At 44.2% G+C, this 21,377-nt stretch overlaps 1 protein-coding gene across 1 annotated transcript in view; it reads right to left on the bottom strand.

Annotated features, from left to right (window-relative positions):
- LOC115407633 (nuclear receptor coactivator 3-like) overlaps positions 1–20,144 on the bottom strand; it is a 66,082-nt gene extending 45,938 nt beyond the window's left edge. Inside the window, exon 1 of the mRNA XM_030118047.1 lies at positions 19,878–20,144. The gene's annotated coding sequence lies outside the window, so the exon portion shown is untranslated. The remainder of the gene's footprint in view (positions 1–19,877) is intronic.
- Positions 20,145–21,377: the final 1,233 nt, after the last annotated feature.

Here is a 21,377-nt window from a genome sequence, read left to right as displayed (position 1 = left end):
TTTCTCATGTAAATGTACAAATGCCATGAAGCTTAGCTTGCTGTTAAGTTCAGTCTCTCAGAGCTCATCTAAATTGATCCGTTTGACAGTATTGAGATGTACTTTTGCACAAAAAACCCACAGTTATTCATGTAAACTGACTAAGCTATCAACACGATGAGAAGAAAATAGCCTGACCGCACCGCCGTGGTGAAATGGTGTGCAACACCTTGCCTGAGGGAGAGAGGCCTCAGTGTTACTCCAGGGTTTTAGGTTACACGGTAAATGGACTGTTGAAAAACACTTGGAACTTAACTGCGTCCACTGCATTGCCCATTCTTCTGTTGCGTCAAATCACCGATCCCCCTGTGGCACTAAAACCGAAAACGCACCCCCCGCCCCTTCCAACTTCTTTCTTTGCAGTTTTCCTTTTTCTTTTTTTTTTTCCAAACTGGAAAAGTGAAGCAGGGAAGCATTATGGAAAAATCTGCGTCACCTGTCCCAAACACTCACCCAGGACCTTGGCTCATTTGTTTGGTAAATACAAACACTGAAAGTGGTCAAACACGCACACAAACCCGAACTGGGTGCTTCAGCTCTCGGTAATCACACACAGCAACAAGTCACCCTGCCTCCTCTTTTACTCCTCTGGCCATATTTCTGTTGCTTTTGTGCGGCTGAAGTGTGTCAGGACAAAGGTTAAATGCAGAACAGTCACAAATTACTCCTGACTACTCTGCGGCTGAATGAATGTGTTTCGGTTTAATGCGATGTTCCAGGAGACGTGCAGCACGCGGCAATATGAGCAAGGACTAATGGCTTTATAAGCAGCTTCCAGACTCATCAAAACACTATTTTGCAAAAACAATTGAGTGGAGTAGTTTCGAAGAAAACCAGAATCTGTCCGCAATAATAAACTGGAGCTCACTTTTAAGAAAACAAAAAAAGTTGTCAACACTCTTCACTTAACAGCTCTAGTAGCTTTGAAACTCTTTGGTAATGCATTACACAACTGATAAAAGCACTTTAAAAATAAAAATATTAATGTGCCATGCCACTCGTCTTCTTTGTGATACCATATGTGGTACTGCTGATAGCGATACTCTGCAAAAGCCTGGTGTAAGAAAAGCTTATAAGGTAAAGTAAGTTATCAGAAAGGACGCCAAGGCAAAGCTGTGTCTGCAGTCGTCCATCGTCTGACGTGACGATCTCCAGCACCAGACGGCCGCATTGGCTTCACCGATCACCACTAACCTGCAGCAAATAGAACCTGAAGAGCAGAACACCTTTTAACTTTCACAACATATGGTGAAAAAAAAAAATCTCTGCAATGTAAATATCAGTATTGTAATATGGGAAATGATCCATAACAGTTTACCGTGACTGTAAGCTGAACATGAGTGTGTGTGACTGCATGTTTCTCAGCGTTTGCCTCGTGATGAACGGGTGAGCCGTCCAAAGTGTAACCTGTCTGACATCAAGCTCACTTCCTACTAACCTGTAAAAGAAGGATTAACTTCAAAATAAGGAAATGTAAACAATGTCAGCCTGTTTATCTTTTCTTCAACTTAATTTTTAACTAAACTGGTCTGACCTCACGCCACATCCAGGTCAGCACGATAAAACACCTGATTGAAATACAGCAGCTTTTTTACTGCCACTGGAAAATGTTGTTCAATCTCATATCCTGCTATTTTCCCTTGTTTTAATCAACTGACCATTCTGTTGTGTGTACTAATTCAACTGTACTATTCTGGGTTTGATTTTTTTTTTTGGTAATGTTACATAACCGAGTCTTGAAAATCTCAGTAGTATTGTTAATCATTCCTAAGTACATTTCTGAGTAAGTCTACCAGTGACTGAATATACAGCATTTAAATGAAACTGTCACATTTGCTAGATTTAAATAATGTCCAAAAAGACTGTTAATTTCAGTCAGGAGCTACTTTATCTGCTCAGATAATGAAGATATAACAACACCAAAGAGATAGAGGACCAGAGGCAATCATTTATATCAATGCTATCCCTATTCCATATCAATGTATATCCTTAAAATGTTTATTTCAAATCCTCCGTTTGCATTGTAAAGTTTCAGTAACTTTTAAATTATAATTAAAATCCTAACAATCTCCAATTGTACCCATGAATTTTTGGCTTACAAAAAACCAAAAAACATTAAAAAGAAAAAAAAAAATGGAATAAGGGGCATTTTGTGGTCGTTTCTCTGAAGTTAGTTAATAAATGCAACATAGGTTATGCCCACAAACAAATACGAGGGTTTATTTTCCCGTAGATATGTGGAGTTATATTGAATACACTGGAAACCAGACTGAAAAAACCCAGTGATTGCACGCAGACACTGACAACTTCAAACTCATTAGACTGCTACTCTAAGTGGCCTTTCTCGATTGCATCACACATTCCTCTTTAATTTTCTTTAATTGCTGAGCTATTCGGGGGTCTGAACGCCCACAGAGCACCTGTGCACACCTGCCCCGCCGCCGCCGTGGGCGCAAACTTCCAGTCTGCACACACCAGTCAGATCATGTGAGAGGAGTTTCTCCACTCGACTACACAACACGCCGCACAACACTCTGTTCTCTGCCGAGCACCCCTGACCACAACTAAAGGTCGGACTGGAAGAGTCCCGCTGGTAAATTATTAATGCCTTGTTTTTCTTTTCCTCCCCGCAACTCCCGTTCTCCGACTCCGTCCATGGCCCTCCACCCTCTCCCTTGCTTTGATTGCTGTTTTCTCACTCTCGTCCTGTCATCCCCACCTTTGCCTCTCCTTCCCCTTCTCTACTGCCCCCCCCTCCCTCTTTTTTCTCCAAGTCTAGTGTAGAGAGGCTGTTATTTTTAGCCTTGGTGAGATAGGGAGCGAGATCGTGCTGGGCTAACACGTACTCTCCACAAGGCCTTTACTGGAGACCTGTCGCCAACGTGTGAGGAGAGGACGGCTTTCAGTCGACACATTCGGCGTGCATGTGTCTCCACTGGCGCTAATACCGTATAAATATTGTTCAATTGCTGTTGTTTGGGGCATTTCTTTTCTTTTGACAGTACAAAGTTCCCAGCACATTGACATGTAAGGATGTCACTCCAAGTTGAGTAATAAGACACTGATTATTTCATGTCAGTGACTAAGTGATTGAAAGGTTGTTTGCTCAGTACAGTTTCCAAACACCGTGTGGACTGTGACTTGAGTGTGATTAAAGGTAACTTTCACTCTTTCCTGGATGTTTTCGGTCATTGGACGAGTTCAGATGTGTGATTAGGGAGAATGGGATAAAAAAAAAAAAAAAAAAAATCTCTTCTTAGAACCTTCTCGCACGCTGGCTGTTTGTCAGTCGAATGAACGTGTGAATGTGTTTACTCAGCATCGGGAGCCGGACGAGTTGACCTGGGTGACTGACAGAGTTGGGGGCGAGTCAGATTTCACTCAATAACTGTGTGAACAGGAAATGTGGAAATAGTCAACGTGGTTCAATCACGGCAAAACTGTTCGATCGGAAGCGCAGCCAGCAGGACTAGGTAGGTTACGTTGAGGGTCCACCATCGACAGCAGGAGGAGATTTCTGTAAAAGTTGTTGTTCGCAACATGGGGAGGCTGATGAGAGAGCAGGTGTATTTGTGTTTAGGGGCTTTGATACATAACAGTGTGGTTTATAGAGAATGATTAAAGTCACAAAATCCACCAGTATATCATCAAACCTTCTCGATGGTGACGGACAGTAGGGTGAAGCAGCTGTTTCTTTGGGGAATTCTCATGAGATTTGCAGCCAACGTCAAAACAGCACCACAGCAAATGAGCTTTTAATTGGTTGGGCTCGTCTCAGAAACACAACGTTGTATTGGAACAAGGATGGATTGTTCATAATCTGACCACTTTCATCAAACAGTCCACCATCTCGACAAGGTTGTTCGATTTCCTTTTCTTCAAAGACAATGTAACCCATTCAATGGAAGCAGGCATGAATAGCCTCTCCTGTACGCTGATGATCTACTACTGGTTAAACCCAGCAGGGTCACACTGGGATGCTGGCCTCTGACGTTGGCTTGCAATGAAATCTGTCAAATAGTACCAAGTTTGAGCTGGTGCAAACTTGTTCCAACACTCTTTCACAGAATACTGAGGGATGTGCTGCTGCTGAATGGATTCTGTTACTACCAGCCGTTATTTTGTCATTTGTGGGCTGTACTCCAGAATAACGCATGCTCACACTGTGTTTTTTATGAGCTCTGTTTTTACTCCACATTTACCCAAATTGAAAATTCACTCGACAACTGACAGCTCAAGTCTATCACTCCTGGGTCTGTCACTCTTTCCTCCATTAGTCAGGGCTGATTTGCTCAATAAACAGCAACAAGCAGGCCGGATCTGCAGACCTGCAGAAGCTGCTCACCTGATGGTTACCTGAGAGTCCAACGGGAGATGATATTTCATCTCAGGTAACGTGTCTACGGCTGACCTGATACTCAGGAGCTCACACACGCTGAGTTTTAACTGGAGTGAAGCCTTCCTTCTGGATGAAGTGTGTTGGTCAAGGCCTAAAAATACACAAACGACGGCTATAAAAAGCTTCTAAAACAGGAACAGGGGATGAACTGGAATCTTTGTCTCACATTGCATCAAATCAATATTTAAATTCTGGCCCATTTTCTCGTGAGGAGAGCATGCGAATGTCACTGCCTGTTTACTACGACTCGGATCTCGCAGGACGAGCAGACTCATTGTGAGCGGGAGGGAGAAAATGAGAGGGGCGGAGGGTGGAGGGACGGGAGCGGGGACGAGGTTTAGAGAGGAAAAGCTGATTCAACTAAAAGACACTCCCTGAGCCTGAGCCGGGGCCGATGCATGGAGGGCTTCTTTCCACTCCCCGGCTTGGCAGGAACACATGGATGAAGGTAGAAACTGCCTCGTCCCCCCTCTCTATGGCAGAATGTGAAAAATCAGCAGTTTGACTAAACCCCGAGCCCCCGTCTTCCCTTCACGTCATGCAAGCGCTTTTAAAAACTACTTAGTCATATATTTCACTGAGCGAGTCCAACATTGTACAACGACGAGTATCACCTATTGATCCAGAGCAGAATCAATCAAGAAAGGGTTGAAGGGCCAATATCGCAGTCAGTGTAGCTGCAATAAATTCAAAAATATTCACACAGGACTCCATCTGACTGAAATTGTGTGAATGAGCAGTTCATTGTTGAACAGTTTAAAACTGAAGTTTGTGTTTTTTTTTTCTAAAAGAACTCAGTATGTCCACGAGAGGTTTCAATTAATGTGTAATCACAGAGCGAGAAAAAAAAAATCTGCATCTGTTAGTTCGTCCATCCATCCATTCTTCGTCCTCAGTATCCCAGAATAACCATCAAAATTCCATGAAGGCAAAGGAAGAAAATGCAAAGTCCGCACAAATACAGTTCAGATTCCAATGTTTGCCATCAGTCAGCAGCGTTTTTTCCAGCAGGGATTTTCCAAGTCACTCATTTCTTTGTCAACTTAAAGAAAAAAAATTAAGACAAGTTAATAAAAAAGGCCTCCCAAAACAGCCAAATTTTAGCACAATTTACTGTCAAGTATTTCAAAAATTGTCCTTGAAATATATTGTTTGTATCAAGCGCCGTTTCAAGTTTTCAAATGAGAATCTTGACGATATTGGATTTTAAATAGTGGTTAAGTATGGGGCTCTCCAGGCTTCATTATTTACTGTCCTTCACTGTATCAGGAGGGTCACTATATTCCTGCCAAATGGCGCTGGCTTGGCTTGACAGTATTTATTGGTTTTAAAGCAGCACTTTGTACACAAATAAATGGCATACCAACTGATATTTCCGAGGTGTGGATGTTCAATCGTTGAGATGACGAGTCGGAGTCGTCCCGCTAACCCCCTGCACACCAAGATGAAAACCTAAAATATTCCAACACAAAAATCAGCAGAAAGTCTGCTTTCAAAGTGTCGTTGGAATCAAGGTTTTTCACAAAAATATGCACAGTTTTCAACTCCATGCTTAGATGGCAGTATTCTGAAAACGATATTTTAAGAAATGCTGAAAATGATTTAGTTTTCATGCCGGGCCACTAGTGGGCGCTGTTGGTTGTCTTGGAAATGACGCCACACGCAAACTTACAGAGAATGATACGCTGTCAGCATTAACGTTTGCGAGTACACGGACATTCTTATGGACAGAAAATCAAGGAGGATTGCTATGCATCTATTCACTCATGAAGAAGAACCATTTACTCCGGCTGGAGAGCCTCATTTAAAAAAATTATCATTTTCACTTCAACGTTTTGTCACCAGAGGAAAACATAAGACCATGTTGCGTCGAAAAAAAACAATCATGATTGAAACTGTTGTAAATCCTTGATGCGTGTGCACGGTACCGAGTGTGACAGGACGCACGGACGAAACAAGCCTCCGAGCTGACGGCACGACCTCGGAGGGGGAAGCAGAGCGGCAACCAATCAGACGCTGCGTGCTCAACCGGCGTGCCGCTCCACACAGAGGTGAAGAGGAGACCTTGGAGTGCTTCCCCGTTACTCTGGAGTGAATGATGCTCGCTGCCGCCGCTGGTGAAGTGTATCTACGTATGCGAGTGGCGGTGGGGTGGGGGGGGGGGGGGGGGGGGGGGGGGGGTGGGGGGGGATAGGGGGGTGATATAGGAGGTGTGGCGGCGGGGCGAGAGGCAGGACGGGAGTGAATTTAAGTTGAGGAGGTGGTCACATAACACTCGGGTTCAGGCAGAGTTGAAGCCACTCGCTTGCTGTGCCGCAGCTGGTAACATTTACCTCAACTCCTAACTCATAAACGTGTGTGTGTGTGTGTGTGTGTGTGTGTGTGTAAAGGAGCTCTAAAACACATAAAATACGTCTGGATTTTTACAATGGAAAATAAGTAAAAAAACAGAACTCCCCTTGTTAGACACACACCCCTCCGAGGACCCCTTTAACAAGCATCTATTACCTTACAGCGAAGAGAAACGTGAAGCTCACACCCACTTCTGACCCCGCTCGGCTGTCGTCCTGATGGGAGAAGACTGACCGCGCTGGTCGCTTTGCAACAGTGACATTTCCAAATGCGCGCCGCTCGCACAGTCAAACATCTGTCCTTCACATTCGAGTCGCCGGTTTGCGGAGAGCGACAGTCTCCCCTCAGTGCGCTAATGGCGACTCCACGTTCCGGCCTGGAAAAATCCTGCTAAACTCTGTGTGAACTCTGCAGAGGGCCGGAAGAAGAGAGCAGAAGCGGCGGGAGAAGCCCGGATCCTCATTTTCGGCTCGATATGTTGCCTTTACATTACGCTGCAGCTGATTGAGTGCTTATCTGTAACAAGTGCTGACAGAGGGCTTTTCCTTTTGCGCCTCCGTGTGTCTGCAGAGCGAGGAATGGCCTCATCTCAGGTTTTGCTCTGCTTCCAGATGCAAGCTGACAGGTCTGACAGAAAACGCAGTAAAATGTTTGGTCACAAATCTAAAGGTTGAGCTGTGAAATCAGACACAGACTTACCTAATCTTACATTCTTGTGTTAGAAATTTGAGTGAATTTCAATCAACTGCAACATCTCGAGAGTTGAATGCATCACAGTGTCTGCAAGTCCAGCCTTGTAGGCCTTTCTGACTGCAGTTTCCATGTTCTTCCTGGGCATGTGGCAGTTTTCTGAGAGCATCCATTCATCACACAGTCCAAAAACATGTTTTTGAGGTTGACTGGTGACTGTAAATTGCCGGTGGATGTAAGTATGAGTCTACATTTATCCTGTGATGTGACCACACTGGAGCTCTGGTGTTGATTGTAGTCTTTTAACCACCTGCATTGTTGTGAAGTTGTTAGTAACAGGACTTCTATTGGTTACCTGTAAATGTTTGCTAATGCATCGCATTTCTTTGCAAACAGTATATTGTTTGTTTTTTTTTTCCAGACCCCTGCGGTAACTACATCAAAGCATGGTGTTTCAGGTTTTCTGCAGCCACGTCCGCCGTACAGTCACAGCTTCGAGCGGGTCCCACTGGCTGTTATCTTTATTACACAGGGATTTACATATGATGACTCACCCATACTGAAGGCATGTCTATGCCTGCCTGCTTTTTCCGTTTCGAGCCACGTGGCTTCAGAGATGTCTGTAGTACACACCCCCACCCGCCTGGCCCTCAACATTTCCTTTATAACCAATCAACCTGAAAAAAAAAAAAAAAAATCACTAATAGAAAAAACTTAAGACATGTTAGTGTGCAAAACAATTTAATTAACATAGTAAACACTCGCTAAGCATCAACATGACAGCACTGTCACTGCGCTGGCATTTCGCATTTAGCTGAAGGCGAAGCTGTGTTTAAGCGCAGAGCTTCGGAGGTATGATCCTTATGAGTCTGCCGCGTCTCGCAAATTGATATCATCTGACGGAGATCGTGAAGATTTTATTAGACCCAATTTTGCACAGTGTGACATATAATGAAGCTGCAAGATTGCTGCCATTACAGCGTGTGCGTGTGCGCGGGGGCCTTCGGCGTGCGACGTGTGCTGCTGCGAGTTTGGCTGGTGCTGGCAAACATGCAGCAGGAAAAAAAAAAAAAAAAAAAAAACCCCGAGGGATGCTGCAGCAGCCCTCTGAGGAGAGAGAGAGAGGAGAGAGGAGGTGGAGGAAGCCCTAGGTAGCCTCACAGCAATGCACCACGAGAGAAAGAGAAACACAAAGCCGAGCTCGGCTGCTCGCTTCTTCTCCAGCCACCGTATCCCTCTCCCTCTCCCACTGACCAGCTAAATATTTTATCAGCTGGCAAAAGAACCTACAAGCCCCAAGGCCAGGGGTGCTTTTTTGTTTGTTTCTTTATTGAAGAAAGTAACTGTGTGTATGTGTGTGTGTGGTGTGTGTGTATGTGTGTGTGTGTGTCTCTCAGAAGGGGGTTGGCGGTGGTGTTGGCGGTGGAGGGAGGGCTGGAGTTTGTTCACCGACCACATCGTCACTGAAGTGCTTTTGATTGGTCACTTTGAAGTAGTTCTTCTCTCCCTCTCCCTCCCTCTCTGTCTCTCTCTCTCCCTCCCTCTCTCTCTCTCTCTCTCTCTCTCTCCGTGTGCATCCTCTGTGCAGCACGCCGCTCGGTTCAGAGCTGGATGAACGACCTTGAGCAGGCGCGCAGGGCTGTGTTGCTATGGCAACGAAGCCTCGCGCAACCAGTAACAGCTGGATGCAACAGCACTCCCTGAATTTTAGCGGGAGTCGCCACGTTAATAAAATGACTCTCTACATCTCCTCCCCCCCTCTTCTGCTCCTCGCCTCACTCTCCTGTCCCCCCCCCCCCTCCTCCTCCTCGCCGCCTTTCCTTCATCTCACACAATCACTCGCACACATGAACCTGTTAACAACGGTAAGGCGAATCAAAAAGATCAGACAAAAAAAGCAAAACAATAAAAACACAGCTCATTTCATGTCGCGCAAACTTATTTTGCTCAAACGTTAAAGACGCGGAATAGAAAAAAAAATAATGATTAAGGAGCGTGAGGTTCGCGAGGGAGAAACACAATCGATGAGACAAAGACGAAGGTGATCCAGAAGACGGAAATCAAGAGCGAACCACAAGTCAGGAAACAAAACAGAGACCAGGGAGAAGCGCGTGGAGATGGGCACTTGACATTCTTCTCACAGACGAAATCGCTCTTGGAAAAAAAAAAAAAAAAATAGAAAAAAATAAAGCAGGCAGAGGACACGAGCCGCACCGAGGCATTCTGGGGAGAGAAAGGAAACAGGAACTGAGGATGCACCGTTGTTCTGACAGTCCATCAGCTCATCCCTCTCCCTCCTCGCTCTCCTTCCAGCGCCGTTTCATCCCCTCCAACTCGCTTTGATATTTCGCTTTTCTATTATCACAAATGAGCAACTTTCCGGCTGAATAACTCTTCAATAAAATGCACTTTTAAAAAGACATAAAAAGATCAGTTGGCTCGCTGGCACTCTTTGATCAATTAAAAGGCAGAGCGGCACACATTTTAGCAGTTTTTAGTAGTCTGAATGCTGAGTTTAAAGGGAAACGGATTCACAGCTTAGTCCGGATCAGCGGTAACTACAGCCGCACATACTGTAAATGCAGCAGGTGGGAACAGCGGACGTGCACGTGATTCTGATCTGGGGGGAAAAGAGAGCGTGGTGCGGCAGAATCCTATTAAAACTGGGTCTTGAAAAAGAGAAAGAGCACAAAGACATCAACATTATCTGCATAAGTGGTTCTATTGATTCTTATTGTAATACTTGACCGTCTGATATTGTGCAGCACTCAGGGAATCAACTCGGGGTCAAAGGGCGTTGAATCCCAGTTTTTTGGACTGTGGAACATGCAAACTCAGCACAGACAAGTCCCAACTCAAACCAGGGATACTGTCAATGCGAATCCAGAGTTCTAACCCCTATAGCTTTAACTGAACAGATTTATGTTCCTCAAAGTCTGACTGTAACTATATCAAGCAAAAGTAATTTGATTACCTGTTTAAATCAATATTTGCTGAAACACAGGAGCGAAGCTCCGACTCCACACCGGCTTTTCAGCGATGCACAGAGAACGGAGAGAAGGTGACACGAAGCAGCCCGGTGTGATCGAGGTGTGATGTGTAGCTCATTAGTGTGTGTGTGTGTGTGTGTGTGTGTGTGTGTGTCTAGTCCTGCTGTGCCGGCTCATGCCTTTACACTGTCACTGTTTCCACACCGTTTTGTTTCTCTGACCCTGACATGGCGGCCGGACCAACGATGACCTCCAGCTCAGCTTCAGTGAAACAAAACAGCAGGCTGAGAGAAAATTTGGAAAATTTTCACAAATTGGCGAAAAAGAAGAAAAACTGTCAATCCAACCAGGTCTGTTCAAACCTCAGATTAATACATTAATACGCCGCTGATAAAGCAGTCTTGCGATATGTCAGTGATTATCAGTCATCTGGTCTGTGACCTTTAATAAAAAGTCCAGAGTGAAAAGCTTCGGCTCATATTCAACGAAATTGAATAAACGTTTAAATATCCAGCGCTACGCATGAAGCTGTGTGAGGTTATAGAGAGGATAATAACACATGCAATGGGCCAACGGTGGATGTTACTGACCTTGAACTGCAGCCGTCAGACTCTCATGAGTTAGTATTGTAATTCTATTGCAGATCACCTGATAAAGCCATAAAATCCACTGCATTTAGTTCTACATTCCTGTGGTAAACTGCACAAAAATGCACTGCAGGATGTGAACTACTGAACCGTTTGTGAGACTTTTACAGAAGTACAGATTTTACAGAACGATGAAGAATTTCTTTTTACTTAATTTAAAACCGCTGGAAGAAATGCTATTCTGGGACATTAATACTGAATAAATTACTTTTCTGAATTTTTTATTCTTTTTTTTTTTTTTTTTTTTTTTTTTTTTTTTACTTACTAGGATTTACAGTATCCTCGCACATTAGACCAGAACAGCGTGATAGTAGCCTTTTTAACATTTTAAAAGTATTTCAAAGCAAGTCGGAGATGCAGCAGAAAAAGTGAAGAGACAAAAAACAGCATTTGTTGTATTATAAAAAGCAGGACCGATCATAACTTCACACATTAATGAAACAGTTACAGCTACTGAAATGTAAAATCACCTAAATGTGCTTAGTTTGGAAGAATGTGATGAAACGATTAACTGAATATGGTTATCTGCCCGCTAAAGGGTTAAGAAATCCAATGTGACACATGAGAAGCCACTGGCAGCAAACTAAACCAGCCTCCATCAGCATCCAATAATAAATGTTATTGACTGACAGATGACAGAAAAACCATGATGCACTCTTCCTCTCAAATGTCCGCAGCATTTGTTACTTTTATCACGGTTTGGGTCGGCTGTGTTACTTCGGGTTCCATTTATTTCTCGACGCACGCCGCTGTGTCACCGACAAACAAATCTACCAACAAGTAGAAACACAGTAACCTTTTTTTTTTTTCTGACCCTGCGACATCGACTGGCCTGCGTCACGGCCGGAGCTCGTGGCGTTCACAACTCTACCTTTCACTTTCCCTTTGAAGCGCGGGCGACGGCGCTCAAGACGTCGCTTCAGTTTAACAAGTGTTTCCCTCAATAATTGAATTTTTTTTTTAGGAGCGTTTCCTCCATGAAACGTTTCACTTCACATTTCTTCAAATTGCATAAACCAATAAAAATGCAAATCAGCGCAGAAACCACTTATTTACACTTTTAGTCAATGTTCTCCATTTTTTAATAACTGCTTGGCATGCCACTTAAGTGTCATCTGCGCGCCGGTCCGTCAGCGAGAGACGAGAAACGAGCCAAACCCCTGCAGACTGTGTGTGTTTCCGTGTTTTAAAAGTCTGTTTTATTTTCGCACAAGAATATCGACTGGTGCTTTTCCAGGATTTTTTTTTAACAACAGAATTTCAGCTGTTCTTTGTCTCCATGTGGCATCTCGGTGGGGGCGACAGTTAAAAGAAATATAAATACAAAATACACAAAATTACATATACATTTATTTGGATGAGCATATAAATGTCACAAAGTCAAGGGAGTAGTTCTTTTTCTTTAAAAGGGACTAATCTGTATAAAGAAATTATCTGTATAAAGCTATAAAAAATAGTATTAAAAAGTCAAATGAAAAGTTAAATTGTACTCAGAGAAACTGGTCAAACAGAATGAAGATCATGGTAATGAGAGACGACTGACCCACATTTATGTCACCAACTGTTGAGAGATTCGCTTATAAAGGTACGTCCCTATAAGCGAGAATTATCATAATTATTGTTCTAAAGAGCTAATTTGTCAAAAATGAAAGACCACCGAAAACTGAAAGTTTCTACAGTAAGAATGGCTTTCTTCTTCTCTTTCTAGCTTCAAGGCCATTTTTTCTTTTAAATCAGATTAGCATGACCCCAATTCCGGTGTCACACTTTTGCTTAGAACAAACAACTCCACGGATAGCAGCCGTCATAAAAAGTTACAGCTCCAGTGAACGTTTGAACGCAGTTCAAGTGAAAACAGTAGTCCAAATGTCTCGACCTCTGTCAATATTCAGCCACTATCAACTCTTCCTGAAACCTGCGTCGCCTGCCCGGAGCCGTTCCTGCCTTTAAATCATCTCATTAACTCGTCTTAGCACACAAGTCCGAAGATAAACCGCCAGCAATTGACAAATCTCGCGCACAATCGCCAGGCTCTGATTCCCCCTCTCCTGAGAGCAACGACGGACCCGACACAACGAGTCTGAAAAGTCTATGAAATTGTATTATTATTAAAAAAAACACCAATAAAAATCGAAAGAAGCTCTGAGGATCAATATCAGTGTGATGTCCATCTGGTTACAAGACCGGACGGTTTGATTCTTGAAACGACCAAAATCTTCACTGCACTGTTTTCTCCCGATTCTCTGGTGCCATTTGGGGTTAAATGGTGAATCTAAAACAGATTTAGTCATATTGGAATTACAATGTGCATATCTGGTTCATATTTAGCCGATATGGTGTTTTTTTTCTTTCTTTTTGCAGAGATCACAACAGCAAGTCAACTTGCTGGGATTTCTGGCTCTTTGAAGGGAGCCGGTTCATTTGAAAGAGCCGTTCAAAAGACTGGCTCCCTGACGAACGTCACGTGACTCTATTAGAGATATTACCCTCATTAGTGTAGAGTCAATCCATTACTTTCTGACAACTGACACCGTTACTGTCAGTTATGAGTTGTTATCTGGTGCTTTAATTTGTTTACTGACACAGATTTAAGAGATGTTTTTTTTCTGATACACATTACACTGTGGCTTACCTTGCACGTTGTCCCCAGAAAAGAGCTTCAAAATGCTGCTACGTGTCCTTTAACTGAGCATTTTGTGTGTGTGTGTGTGTGTGTGTGTGTGTGTGTGTGTGTGTGTGTGTGTGTGTGTTCCATTGCTAAAACCTCTGATAAAGCGATAAATACGGTGTTTCAATTTAACTGGTTTCCTTGTTAACTAGTGACTGACTTCCTTTACTACTTCCTGCTGCTGCTGCTGCTAGTAGCAGCAGATGTTGAGATCAGACTCATATAAGGTCCGACACGGCTTTTTGTCTGGTTTTTAACATCTATCAGCAACAAGGGACGAGAAAGAAACCCGGTCGCCAATTAATAGGGACACCAGTTTTTCTAAAACACTGGCTCCACTCCGTTTCGAGACACTCCCTCCGCTAGTTAGCTGCTGCGTTCAGGTGGCCGGAGCGAGCTGCGGAAAACTGAAATCGGTCGTTCACATGAAGGCAGCGGTGACAGCTGGACTCGGAGACACTCAGGAGACACGTGAAGGACGCATGGACAATTTGCACAAAGGAACGGCTCTCAGACAGCTGTGAGCCGGCTCTCGTCGTTCACTTAAAAGAGCCGTTCAAACGAACGGCTCGTTCATTGAACGTCACAGCGCTAATAGATAATGATTTTAATGCCGCGTTGCATCCGAACTTCAACACAGGACTCAAACATGGGTCCTGCACAGTCAAGATGAAGACTTAACCTGATGCAGATCAACCAAAACGTTACTGATTCTCAAAAAAATGACTTGGAGCTGATGAAGTGAATGAAGTAAATATGAATCTACAGTTTCTTCGTGTGGATATGAAGACTGGAATCAGGGAAATGTCTGATTTGAAGCAAAAACTTAATAATTCTGATTTATTTTGGTATTTATGCTGGTTAATCCTTTTTAAACTGGTATATTTGGGTACCAACTCTGACTCCGGTAAAGAATTAAATTCTTAGATAACGATTTCAGAAAATTTTCTTTGTGTTCTGACCTTTAGTGCCTCGTATAAAAGCAATTATTTGTGATATTGCAGATCCAAAGAACAGAGAAAACATGACTCTGGCTCATTATATAACTTCTTTGTGTATTTTTCTGATTCATGAGCTTCCTGTAGAACCAGTCGAGCGTCGACTCCAAGAAAAACACCACGACTGTTCGAAAAATTATCAACGGTTATTTAAAAGACAAACAGTGGATGTGAGGGATCTGAAATAAAAATAAACTAATGTGAGGGTAAGACAAAGGCAAAGATTATAACTAAATTATGTACAATTATTGTAATATATAATGCTTGAGGATACATTTACATCTCAATTGTTAAATAATTGAAATTCAAGGCTTTCAAAGCCACACTGACATCCTTTCATTGATAGTTAAGTGGGGAGCGCCTCGAAAGCAGCTGCAATGTTTTTCTTTATTTTCAAGAGGACGACGGCAGTATTTCTCCTTTAAAACGGTTAGACGTACAATAAAATAGAGCTCATTTGGGTGTCAAAGCTAAAGCCAACAGATAAATCCCCCGTCTATCTCCAATTCATTATCAAGACGAGTGGCTGCAAAATGTGTCTCCTGATAACTTCACAGGCGGGAACGCCGGCGCTTTGGTTTCCAGCTCAGGAGGAGAGCCATAAATGTTAGCAAATGTCGGCTTGATGGAGCTAAATCATAGGTGGGACACCTCCGAATTCGGTTTCCTTTGATTTACGATTTCCCTCCAAGCTTATAAGCGACGGACCGAGGGATGCAAATGCCTCCCATGACTGGGCGTATTTCAAAATTTTACCCGATATTTTTTGGCGGCGAGCAAAAGGTGGCTTCGGTGCAACAAATCAAAAAAATATGACACCCGGAGAAGTACACTGAACCCTTGACCTGGGTGTTGGGTTTCTCAGCGGGGCAAAAAGTTGCTGGTGGGACTGTAGTGAAATCGATATTCGGCTGTAAAAATTTGAACAGGATGGTAACTTTTTTTTTTTTCTTTCACCTTTCCATGAGTAAAAACACAAAAGGCAAAAGTGTAAAAAGTGAACTTCAAGACTCACTCAAAGTGACGGATGTTTGGCTTTCAGGTGAAACTTATGGAAAACTTAAAAAGCTGCAGGACTCTGTTAACACCGAAATGCTCATCGGCGTGGGATGTGGCCGAAGGACGTCCACTTCTATGCCGTTCAGTGACTCTTCTAGTTTCTCTGTTCAACCTGCTGATCGCGATCAGTGGCGCTCTCTGCTCGGTGGCCACTTCCGTCTGAGAACATCCTGCTCGAAGCCTCGCAGATTCGAGATACGGCTGTTCGGTTGTTAGGCGTGGTAATGTCAAAATGTGAGTCAAATACCGATTCTGACTGAAGCGGGAAATCTATTGGTGGATTCATGGATCAAACACCTGTTGTGAATAAGCTCCTTGTTGAAGAACAGAAAGTTACACAGAGAGCACTGAAACACTGAACAGCTGGACATGCTAAAGTTCAGAGAAGGTCACATTAACGTCAACTGTAAAGGTTGTCATGCTTTATAGGTTCATCTTGAAATTCCACCTGAAAGCCAAATTCTACTTAACTGCTTGAATTTGGAAAAAGATCAGGCTCCAAAAATTGAAGTTTTTTACTAGTTGTACTAAAAATCTAAAAGCCCAAATGTAATGATTCACACTTTTGGATGCTTGAGGCTCCATCAGTACCTCGTTATTCCAGAAACCATTAAGAGTCTTGGCTCTAATATAACAAGGTGATTAGAAACATCACTTAATTTAAAATATGCACGTGTGAAACAGAACAAAAATTTGAGTTTTTCTTGGGTTTCTTTTTTTTGGGTCTCATTCTTAGACGGATGATTCACCCCAAACTAGAACTATTGTAACAATAACCATCTCAAGTGGTCTTCACCTTCAGGCTCCAGTAGGTTCAGCTGGGTCATTGCACTCTACATCCAAGAGATGATAAAAAACACAGCGGCCTTTTAGACTGCCGAATAACAAACCAGACTCATAATTTACCGTTATTTAAAAAGCCCTTTGCACGAACTGCCTTTTTCTTGTATAACTGAAGTTTTGTTACAAGTGTCCAAGAGAAACACGCTTCCATGCCTCAAATTAACATCCTGTTTTGGTAAGGGTATTAAAAATCAAACACTTTATTGTCAATAACATCCAAATATACGAGCCTCATAAGACCGGATGAGGATCAGGCATGTGGGAATCCACCGCTGGACCAGAGACGAGCAAAGGACACGAGGAAGAGAATGAGTGACATGTTTTTGTTAGAATAGGGACCGACGCCCCCCCCCCCCCCCCCCCTTTATAGAGCGGAATCAATGAGAGCTGGAGAAGATTAATTCCTGTTTAGCACATTCTGACACATTGGAGAGGGGCCCCAACAACAACAGGACAACAGTTCAGCTGGCGGCGCTGCAGCTGGGGGAGGCTGGGGACAGCGAGATGGCATACCACAGCGAGGAGAGAGAGCGGCGAAGAATGTCAACCATTCCGGCCAGAAAACTTCCTGATTCCACACATGAGGTGGAAGCAGAACCGAGGGTGGCAGAAACAATAGATCAGGATGGACACAAAAGAAGAAGAGAGAGAAAAAAAAGGCAGGTAGGGTTCCGGCAAGAGGCTCCACCTGAGCCCCTCCTCTTACCTCTGACACACACACACACACTCACACACACGCAGATCTCACCCCTTAACTGGTGTATGAGGTCTTGCTTCCCTCCCGCTCAGCCTCGTGAGCCCTGCCCCCAGCGCCTGACCCAGTCACCAGCATCCCCTGCTAACCTCTGTCCCCTTTTTTTCCCCATTCAGCAAACATAATGCATCACTGTCACCCTCCTCCTCCTCCTCGTCCATGCATTCATCCCGCCGCCCGCCTCACACCAAATAACAAAAAGCACAAAAAAAAAAAAGGCGTGCAGTTCGTTCCCCGCGACTCCGACATGCGAGCAGGTTGCGGGCATGCGAGCGAGCGGCTGCACGTGTCTTTTTTGGAGTTGACCGTAAATCTGCCAGGCGGACGGTGCCGCGGAACGAGAGAGAGAGAGAGAGAGAGAGAGAGAGAGAGAGAGAGAGAGAGGGGCTTCTCGCCGCCACACCCCTCCACTTGGCCGGCAGACACATTCCAGGGCAAGAGAGCTGAAACGATTAGTCGATCAACAGAAGATGAATCACCGGTGGCGCTGATAATCAATTCATCGTTTAAAACCCCTTAACAAGCAGCAGCCAGTTCAAACATGAGGCAGATGACAAACTATACATCAATTAAAGCCGACGGGACGGCCGGGCTTTCTGCAGGCAAATGACTTAATGCCACGGAAAATGATTGCGTACATAAACAGCCCTCTTGAATAAGCAAAACAGGCGAAAAGGGCCACCATTAATTTGACTTTTATAATATTTCATCCCAGTGTTTGGTTGTAATAAAAGAAGTAGAGATTCTCTGGACTCAAAGACCCAAATTAAAGACATCAAACAGCAAAGAAATCACTTTTAAGATGCTGTAACTTTAAAATACAACTGACTGTCAAAATTATTATCCATCACATATTCTGTTGAGGATATCTTTCAGTTTTGCATGCAAGAAAAACTTGCAGATTATTTTCACTCTGGAAATTAAATCACTTTGCACTGACTTCATATTTTCAACATGAGCCAAAGAATAATTTGGACTAAATGTAAGAAAACCTGTTAAAATGTCAGTTTTGTGAACAAAGGATCTTATTAAAGTCATTTATCAACAACAACAAAAATGTAACTATTCACCTTCTGCTGCATTCGGACCCAGCACTGATTTGAACCATTTTAACAGTTGGGTTTTTCTGAATGTGCTCCTGTTTGACTGACTGAGCCTGGAGACTCATTTCAGACAAATGCCTGCAAACTATGATGGAAACTAAGAGAGGCGCAGAAGCAAATCTAGCACAAATCTAAATTTAGACGCTACCTTCAGTGTAATTAACTCAGCCTCACATCTCTCACCTGCAGTACACGCGCACGCGCGCGCACGCACTTCCATTCAACTTATGTTTACACACTCTGCAGAGTAAACTGCTATTATCCAGCGTGATCCGGTGCTGTAGTTGGGCTTTGGTGTCACGCTCAAGGACACTGTGCCTTTTTTTTTTAAGGAGCGCGCGCGCGCACGCACGCACGCACACACATAGACACGCACAGCAATGGCTGGCCGTTTCAGGGATCAAACCGTGGACCTTCACCAGAGTTGCAGGGCAGCGTGTCCGCGCGGGGCCACGCTGCTGCCCCCTGCAGATACACAGTGAAACACGTTACAGAGGATGAAGCGGGTGACAGCGAGGGGGTGATTATGGAGGAGATCGAGCACGTCCACCACTTTCTCACTCTCCTCACACATTTACAGCCCGTGCATGATCCGCTCCGTGCGCGGAAACGCACAGCCGCACACTTTATTTTATTTATTTATTTTTTTTCTTTCTCCTGCATCGCTCGTGCAGACTGGCCGGCGTGGAGGCTGCTCGCCTGACAGACAGCCAGTCAGTCAGTCTGGTCTGAGCCCGTCCTGCACTGCACGCCTGTTCTGGTGGAAATGCAGCAGCGGCAGCAGCAGCAGCAGCAGCCGCTTTGAAAGCGTGATGCCTGCGACGCACAGATGAGCGCGTCTGCACGCTTCCGTCTACAAACATCTCGCTCCGAATTCCCTCAACGTTGCGACAGCGGCCGGTCTACAGTTTCCCTGCCGATAAAACTGCTGTAGAGAGAGCGCTCCGTGTGCTGCCGTGTGTAAAGTGTGTGCTCTCCACAAACTTCCAGATGTACTGTAACATATGTACTGGACCCCAGCAGCCCCGTGCGTAAACTGGCAAGCCCTGCGCGATCCGGATAAGTTGAATAAATTTCCGGTTTTTTTTGCAGCACAGTCTCAGACAAACGTGACACCTTGCATGCACTTCGCCGCGAACAGGGTTCAGTCTCTCCTGTCATGTACATTATCGGAGCGTGCACTGTGCCCTCCGCACCGTGCCGATGCCAATATTGTGTGTGCACCGCCGCTGGAGACCCAAGTCCGTACATTTCCGTCCGCACATCGACATGCAAACCAAACGTAAAGTGGGGGGAAATCAGCGGGGTGGCAGCGAGCACGCGGCCCGGGCTTACCTGGTGGACGTATCTCTCTCCGGGATCGATAATTTCTTCTTTACACCATTAACTCTCCGCCATCTTCAGCACTGTTTGTTTAAATGGGAAACACTCCCGGAGCCCAAGAAGCCAGTTCTGGAAGTTGAGGCGCCACGGTGGCTTGTGGGAAACGGAGTCCTGAGTGGCGGAGCCGCGCGCGTCCCGCCGCTGCGTCCCACCCCGGAAGCGGACTACAGGCAGGCTCCACCACCGCAGGGGGAGTGGAGGAGGAGGCGGTAGGTGGGAGGTGGAGGTGGGGGGCAGGCGCTGTCTGTCTCTCAGCCTACAGACGGAGGAGAGACGATGCCACGGTGCGTCTCTCCAGTTAACCCCCGCACCGCACCGCACCGCACCGCACGCCACGCACAGCAAAGCAAACGCTGACTTGCTTGTTTTGATGGGCGGGGCTGGGAGGCTGTGAAGAAAAAAAAAACACACACTATCACCAGACTTTTTTTTTTTTTTTTAACCAAAAGAGGATGTTTGGATAAAGAAGAGAGCCTAAACTTGAGAGGGAATTAGGGCACAGAGGTTTTATCCTTATCTGATGAAGATGAGTTGCTGCAGTTGAATGTTGGAAGAATTAAAGCCTCATTTGTGCGCTTGTCGTTTAAGGCTGTGGTTAATTCTTACAACTTAAAAACATATTATGCCAGCTCCACGCTTTAGCAAGTTTACATTAAAATATTTCCAGTGAATAAATCTTATTTGTGAAAAATAAAATAGACATGCTCACTAAGGAAAACCTGTTGGATATATTCAGACTAGACCTCTGCAGGAATAAATGTTTTCACTTCTTTATTGCGCTATCCATGTATATTAGTTTCTGATACATTCATCCATATTGTTCGAATTATTATAAATAAATATGATCTGTCTTATTATCAGAATCAATTTGTTTTGTGCTTCTGAAATCACTTCTGCCAAAATCAAACACAACTTCAATGAAACATTTGTAATGGATTCAATTTCTGTAATAAGACTTCTCAAATCAAATTTTACAGTCAAGTTCATCTAAGCTCCTGACACATGCTCACTTTTTTAAGGGGACAAGTGGCTTCAGCCTTGTCCTCACTCATTCATCACTGTGAACGTCAAGTTTTCACTTATTTTATCACAATACTCAGAAGGACTGCTCAGATTGGGGGATTTGTTAAGCCAGTGAGAACCACTGGAGATGGTCAGGACATAAGAAGAAGAACAGTAATAAAAAATCAGCTTGAGCAATAATTTGCATTTTGTCAGTAACTCGTGCAGTTTTTCAGCTCAATTCTTGAAAGCAACTGATCAAACCTGAAGTTTTGAAGATGTGTCACCTCTGAGGCTTCATCTGAGAGGTGTTTTTGGAGGTATGGCAGGTTATTACAAGCTGGAAGAGGGAAAAAAGTCTCTTTCAGAATCAGATCTGGCATCACTGCCAACATAAGCCACACAAAAGTTAACAAAAAACTTGAAAAAACAACAACAACAACAACAACA

The sequence above is a fragment of the Salarias fasciatus genome, chromosome 20 (assembly GCF_902148845.1).
Source record: "Salarias fasciatus chromosome 20, fSalaFa1.1, whole genome shotgun sequence".
Taxonomy (NCBI): domain Eukaryota; kingdom Metazoa; phylum Chordata; class Actinopteri; order Blenniiformes; family Blenniidae; genus Salarias; species Salarias fasciatus.
The sequence above is the reverse complement of the archived record's forward strand: the minus strand, read 5'-3'. Positions and strand labels throughout refer to the sequence as shown.